The sequence below is a fragment of the Zootermopsis nevadensis genome, unplaced genomic scaffold (genome assembly GCF_977971745.1).
Source record: "Zootermopsis nevadensis isolate Lab colony 2312 unplaced genomic scaffold, Znev_1.0 Znev_ptg000030l, whole genome shotgun sequence".
NCBI lineage: Eukaryota > Metazoa > Arthropoda > Insecta > Blattodea > Termopsidae > Zootermopsis > Zootermopsis nevadensis.
The window spans coordinates 8,506,622-8,513,866 of record NW_028259162.1 but is presented as its reverse complement, the minus strand read 5'-3'; the positions used below and the strand labels follow the sequence as shown (position 1 = coordinate 8,513,866).

General features: G+C 42.7%; 1 protein-coding gene across 3 annotated transcripts in view; it reads right to left on the bottom strand.

The window, feature by feature from the left end:
* The window catches only part of LOC110839044 (putative G protein-coupled receptor CG31760), a 183,897-nt gene that overhangs the window by 21,479 nt on the left and 155,173 nt on the right, over positions 1-7,245 (bottom strand). The window lies entirely within an intron of this gene.

Genomic DNA, 7,245 nt, shown 5'->3' with positions numbered 1-7,245 from the left:
AAAGCGCAAAAACAAAAAAAAAATCAAAAATTCCAATTTCAAAATTTTTGAAAATTTTTCGTTTAATACGTTTTTCATGACATTGGGGAATTTTGAAATATTACAAAATTTCCAAAAAATCAAAAAATGTTGGAAATTGTACAAAAAGAGCACAAAACCAAGAAACTATGAAAAATTTCACATTCAAATTTTTTGGTTTGTTCGCTTTTCAGACAAATTAAATCTTTTTTTGATTTCTCGAAAATTTAGAAAATCTATCTAAAATCTCCCCAAGAGATGCCTGTCAAACACGATGAACGCCTCAATCTGTCTCTGCCGGAATCGGCTTCTATCCCTCCCGTTTGCAGCCTACCTCTTTGTGTTCATCAAAAGGCAAGACCAAAGACCCGAAAAAGACCAAAGTCCCAAGTCCTGAAAAGTCGGAATTACCAAGTCGCGAAATGTCGCAAATCACAAGTTGCGAAATATCGCAAGACACAAGGCTCGAAAAGTCGCATGCACCAAGTCGTGAGAAGTCGCTTGCCCAAGTCGCTAAAAGTCAGAAGTCGCAGACCGAAGTCGCAAAAAGTCGAAAGTCCCAAGTTGTGAGAAGTCGAATGTCCCAAGTCGTGAGAATTCCCAAGTCCCAAGTCGCGAAACGTCGCAAGAGTCAAGTTGTGAGAAGTCGCATGTCCGAAGTCTCGAAATGTCGCAAGCCCCAAGTTGTGAGAAGTCATATGTCCCAAGTCGTGAGAAGTCGCATGTCCCAAGACGAGAGAAGTTGCTTGTCCCAAGTCGTGAGAAGTCGCATGTCCCAAGTCTTGAGAAGAAGCTTGTCTCAAGTCGTGAGAAGTAGCAATGTCCCAAGTCGTGAGATGTCGCATCTCCAAACTCGTGAGAAGTACCAGGTCGGGTAAAGTTGAATGTCCCTAGTTGCGAAAAGTCGCATGTCTCAAATCATGTGAAGTCGCATGTCCCCAGACGTGAAAAGTCGCATATTCCAAGACGTGTGCAGTCGTATGTCCCAGGTCTTCAGAACTAACTTGTCCGAAGTCTTCAGAAGTTACTTGTCGAAAGTCTTGAGAAGTTACTTGTAACAAGTCTTGAGAAGTCACTTTTCCCAAGTCTTGAGAAGTCAATTGTCACAAGTCTTGAGAAGACACTTGTCCCAAGTCTTGGGAAATCACTTGTGCTAAGTCTTGAGAAGACACTTCTCCCAAGTCTTGAGAAGTCACTTGTCCCAAGTCGTGAGAAGTTATTTGTACCAAGTCTTGAAAAGTCAGTTTTCCCAAGTCTTCAGAAATCACGTGTCCCAAGTCTTGAGAAGACACTTGTCCCAAGTCTTGAGAAGTAACATGTACCAAGTCTTGAGAACTCAATTGTTCCAAGTCTTCAGAAGTCACATGTTTCAAGTCTTGAGAAATCACGTGTCCCAAGTCTTGAGAAGGCATTTGTCCCAAGTCTTGAGGAGTCACTTGTCCCAAGTATTGAGAAATCACTTGTCCCAAGTCTTGAGAAGTCACCTATCCCAAGTATTGAAAAGTGATCTGTTCCAAGTCTTGAGAAGTCACCTGTCCCAAGTCTTGAGAAGTCACCTGTCCCAAGTCTTGAGAAGTCAACTATCCCAAGTCTGGTGAAGCGACCTGTCCCAAGTCTTGAGAAGTCACGTGTCCCAAGTCTTCAGAAGTCACGTGTCCTAAGTATAGAGAAGTCACTTGTCCCAAGTCTTGAAAAGTCACTTGTCCCAAGCCTTGAGAAGTCAATTGTCCCAAGTCTTGAGAAGTCACTTGTCCACGGTCTTGAGAAGTCACCTGTCCCAAGGCTTGAGAATTCACCTGTCCCAAGAATTGAGACGTCAAGTGTCCCGAAGCTTGAGAAGTCACCTCTCCCAAGTCTTGAAAAGTCACGTGTCCCAAGTCTTGAGAAGTCACCTGTATCAAGTCTTGAGAAGTCACTTGTCCCAAGTATTGAGAAGTCACCTGTCCCAAGTCTTGAGAATTCACCTGTCCCAATTTTTTTGAAGTCACCTGTCCCAAGTCTTGAGAAGTCACCTATCCCAAGTCTTGAAAAGTCACTTGTCCCAAGACTTCAGAAGACACTTGTCCCAAGTCTTGTGAATTCACCTGTCCCAAGTCTTGAGAAGTCACCTGTGCCAAATGTTGAGAAGTCACCTGTTTCAAGTCTTGAGAAATCACCTGTCCCAAGTCTTGAGAAGTCACGAGTCCCAAGTCTTGAGAAGTCACTTGTCCCAAGTTTTGAGAAGTCACTTGTCCCAAGTCTTGAGAAGTCATTCATCACAAGTTTTGAGAAATCACTTGTCCCACGTCTTGAGAAGTCACGAGTCCCAAGTCTTGAGAAGTCACTTGTCCCAAGTCTTGAGAAGTCATTCGTCACAAGTTTTGAGAAGTCACTTGTCCCAAGTCTTGAGAAGTCACAGGTCCCAAGTCTTGAGAAGTCACTTGTCCCAAGTTTTGAGAAGCCACTCGTCCCAAGTCTTGAGAAGTCACTTGTCCCAAGTCTTGAGAAGTCAAAGGTCCCAAGTCTTGAGAAGTCACTTGTCCCAAGTCTTGAGAAGTCACTTGTCCCAAGTCTTCAGAAGTCAATCGTCCCAAGTTTTGAGAAGTAACTTTTCCCAAGTTTTGAGAAGTCACTTGTCCCAAGTCTTGAGAAGTCACTTGTCTCAAGTCTTGAGAAGTCACTTGTCCCAAGTCTTGAGAAGTCACTTGTTTCAAGTCTTGAGAAGTCACTCGTCCCAAGTTTTGAGAAGTTACTTATCCCAAGTTTGAGAAGTCACTTGTCCCAAGTTTTGAGAACTCACTTGTCCCAAGTCTTGAGAAGTCACTTGTCCCAAGTCTTGAGAAGTCACTCGTCCCAAGTTTTGAGAAGTCAATACGACAGGGCCCGTGTGAGGCACAGACCGATTCCAGCAGACACCAGGTGAAGCACTGTACCACTCAAGCAGAGACCCTGTGAGATAAAGAGCGAGACACGCCGGGACGGTGTGGAGCACTGTCCGAGTGAAGCATAGAGCCTGTGAGGCATAGAAGGAGTGAAGCAGGCATGTGGTGAAGCTGAGTGACAAGCAGAGGCGCGTGTGTTACAGGACGATATCGGCAGACGGGTAAAGGCAGAGATAGTTTAGCAGAGACCTTGTCTGATAGGGAAGAGATGTGATAGGTATCTGGTGGCGAAAATTTTCAAATATAGGAATTTTTCAAAATTTACGAAAAATCAAAAAATGCTGCAAAACGTCTGAACGACGCACAAAACCAAAAAAGTTTGAAAAAATGCGGACTAAATTTTGACGCGGAATTTTTCGAATTTTCTTGATTTAATACGCGTTTCGGACGTTTTCCTACGTTTTTCGACTTTTCGAAAATTTTGTAAAAATTTCAATTTTTTGTCGATGGCACCCCTTTAAAAATTTTCAAAATTTCTAAAATTTTAAAAACTTCATAAATGGTTATAATTGTCATGAAAATCAAAAATAACAGTAAATTTTAAAAGAACTAAGAGAAAAATTTGAAACGGGGGTTTTTCTTCACACGCTATCACTGCAAGATCCGGTGTTTGAATGGCCCTGTCTCTCTTGAATCCAGTCTCTGACCCCCTCTGTCCCTTCGTCGATGCACGTACCGTTCTCTCTGATAGGTTCTTTGCCAGGCAGGCTGTGCAACGACTTGATACGACAGGGACCTTGTGAGGCACAGACCGAGTCACTTGTCCCAAGTCTTGAGAAGTCACTCATCCCAAGTTTTGAGAAGTCACTTGTACCAAGTCTTGAGAAGTCATTCGTCACAAGTTTTGAGAAATCACTTGTCCCACGTCTTGAGAAGTCACGAGTCCCAAGTCTTGAGAAGTCACTTGTCCAAAGTCTTGAGAAGTCACTCGTCCCAAGTTTTGAGAAGTCACTTGTCCCAAGTTTTGTGAAGTCACTTGTCCCAAGTTTTGAGAAGTCACTTGTTCCAAGTCTTGAGAGGTCACTTGTCCCAAGTCTTGAGAAGTCATTCGTACCAAGTTTTGAGAAGTCGCTTGACCCAAGTCTTGAGAAGTCACAGGTCCCAAGTCTTGAGAATTCACTTGTCCCAAGTCTTGAGAAGTCACTTGTCCCAATTCTTGAGAAGTCACTCGTCCCAAGTTTTGAGAAGTCACTTGTCCCAAGTCTTGAGAAGTCATTCGTCCCAAGTTTTGAGAAGTCACTTGTCCCAAGTCTTGAGAAGTCACCTGTCCCAAGTCTTTCGGAGAAACCTGACTCAAGTCTTGAGAAGTCACCTTTCCTAAGTTTTGAGAAGTCACTTATCACAAGACTTCAGAAGACACTTGTTTCAAGTCTTGTGAATTCACCTGTACCAAGTCTTGAGAAATCACCTGTGCCAAGTCTTGAGAAGTCACCTGTCCCAAGTCTTGAGAATTCACCTGTCCCAAGTCTTCAGAAATAACCTGTCTCAAGTCTTCAGGAGTCACCTATCCTAAGTTTTGAGAAGTCACTTTTCCCAAGACTTCAGAAGACACTTGTCTCAAGTCTTGTGAATTCACCTGTAAAAAGTCTTGAGAAGACACCTGTGCCAAGTCTCGAGAAGTCACCTGTCCCAAGTCTTTTGAAGTCACCTGTCCCAAGTTTTGAGAAGTCACTTGTCCCAAGTCTTGAGAAGTCACTTGTCCCACGTCTTGAGAAGTCACTTGTCCGAAGTCTTGAGAAGTCACCTGTCCCAAGTCTTCAGAAGTCACTTGTCCTAAGTTTTGAGAAATCACTTCTCCCACGTCTTGATAAGTCACTTGTCCGTAGTGTTGAGAATTCACCTGTCCCAAGTCTTGAGAAGTCACTTTTCCCAAGTCTTCAGAAGAAACTTGTCCCAAGTCTTGAGAAATCTCCTGTCCCAAGTATTGAGAAGTCACCTGTCCCAAGTCAAGAGAAGACACGTGTCCCAAGACCTGAGAATTCACGTGTACCAAGTCTTGAGAAGTCACCTGTCCCAAGACTTGAGAAGTCACCTAACCCAAGTCTTCAAGAAGTGATCTGTCCTAAGTCTTGAGAAGTCACGTGTCCCACGTCTTGAGAAGTCACCTGTCCCTAGTCTTTTGAAGTCACCTTTCCCAAGTCTTGAGAAGTCACCTATACCAAGTATTGAGAAGTAATCTGTCCCAAGTCTTGAGACGTCAATTGTCCCAAGTATTGAGAAGTCACGTATCCCAAGTCTAGAGAAATCACGTGTCCCAAGTATAGAGAAGTCACTTGTCCAAAGTCTTGTGAAGTCACTTGTCCCAAGTCTTGAGAAGTCACTTGTCCCAAGTCTTGAGAAGTCACTTGTCCCAAGTCTTGAGAAGTCACTTGTCCCAAGTCTTGAGAATTCAGTTGTCCCACGTATTGAGGAGCCACTTGTCCGAAGTCTTGAGAAGTCACCTGTCCCAAGTCTTGAGATGTCACCTGTCCCAAGTCTTGAGATGTCATCTGTACCAAGTCTTGAGAATTCACATGTCCCAAGTCTTGAGAATTTACCTGTCTAATGGCTTGACAAATCACCTGACCCAAGTATGGGAGAAGTCACCTACCACAAGTCTTGAGAAGTCACGTGTCCCAAGTCTTGAAAATTCACGTACCCCAAAAGTCTTGAGAAGTCACATTTCCCATGTCTTGAGAAGTCACCTGTCCAAAGTCTTGAGAAGCCACCTGTCACAAGTCTTGAGAAGTCACCTGTCACAAGTCTTGAGAAGTCACGTGTCCCAAGTCTTGAGAAGTCACCTGTCCCAAGTCTTGAGAAGTCAGCTGTCCCAAGTCTTGAGAAGTCACCTCTACCATGTTTTGAGACGTCACGTGTCCGAAGTCTTGAGAAGTCACCTGTCCCAAGGCTTGAGAAGTCACCTGTCCAAAGTATTGGGAAGTCACCTGTCCCAAGTCTTGAGAAGTCACATGTCCCAAGTCTTGAAAAGTGACGTGACCCAAGTCTTGAGAAGTCACCTGTACCAAGTTTTGAGAAGTCACCTGTCCCAAGTATAAAGGAGTCACCTGTCCTAAGTCTTGAGAAGTCACCTGTACCAAGTCTTATGAAGTCACCTGTTCCAAGGCTTGAGAAGTCACTTTTACCCAAGTTTTGAGAAGTCACTTTTCCCACGTCTTGAGAAGACACTTGTCCGAAGTCTTTGAGAAGTCACCTGTCCCAAGTCTTGAGAAGTAACCTGTCCCAAGTCTTGAGAAGTCACCTGTACCAAGTCTTGAGAAGTCATCCGTCCCGTCTTGAGAAGTCACGTGTCCCAAGTCTTAACAAGAGACGGAGTCAAGCACAGACCTGGTGAATCACACACCGTTTACAGTAGATACCGGCTGCCTCACATTCTGAGTACGGCTGAGACTGTGTGAAGTAGACAGTGCGGCGGAGTCTAGGCATGATAGGGATGGGACAGGTCAAATTTAGAAGAAAAAAATTTCAAATTTTTCGAAAAATCCAAAAACGCTGCAAACCTTCTGAAATGCGCACAAAACCAATAATTTTCGGAAAATTCGGAAAAAAATTAAAAGTTGAAAATTTTAAAAAATTCTTAGTTTTGTGCGCTTTTTGGACGATTTGCCAAGTTTTTCGATTTTTCGAAATTTTTCGAAAAAATTGAAATTTCTCAAATTTGAGAATATTCAAAAGTTTTCGAAATTTTAAAAAAATTGAAAACGGCTGCAAATAGCGTGAAACGCGAAGAAAACTAAGAATTTTCGAAATTTTCGACTAAATTTTGAATTCAGCAAAGACGGGCGAGGCACAGCCTTAAACAAGCAGAGAAGATTTGGGACAAGTGACTTCTCAAGACTTGGGACAAGAACTTCTCAAGACTTGGGACCAGTGACTTCTCAAGACTTGGGACAAGTGGCATCTCAAGACTTGGGACAAGAACTTCTCAAGACTTGGGACAAGGACTTCTCATGACTTGGGACAAGTGACTTCTCAAGACTTGGGAGTCTAGTCGTGATAGGGATGGGAAAGGTCAAATTTAGAAGAAAAAAATTTCAAAATTTTCGAAAAATCAAAAAACGCTGCAAACCTTCTGAAATGCGCACAAAAACAAAAATTTTCGGAAAATTCGGAAACAAATTAAAAGTTGAAAATTTTCAAAAATTCTTAGTTTTGTGCGCTTTTTGGACGATTTCACACGTTTTTCGATTTTTCGAAATTTTTCGAAAAAATTGAAATTTTTCAAATTTGAGAATTTTCAAAAATTTTCGAAATTTTAAAAAAATTAAAATCGGCTGCAAATGGCGTGAAAGGCGAAGAAAACTAAGAA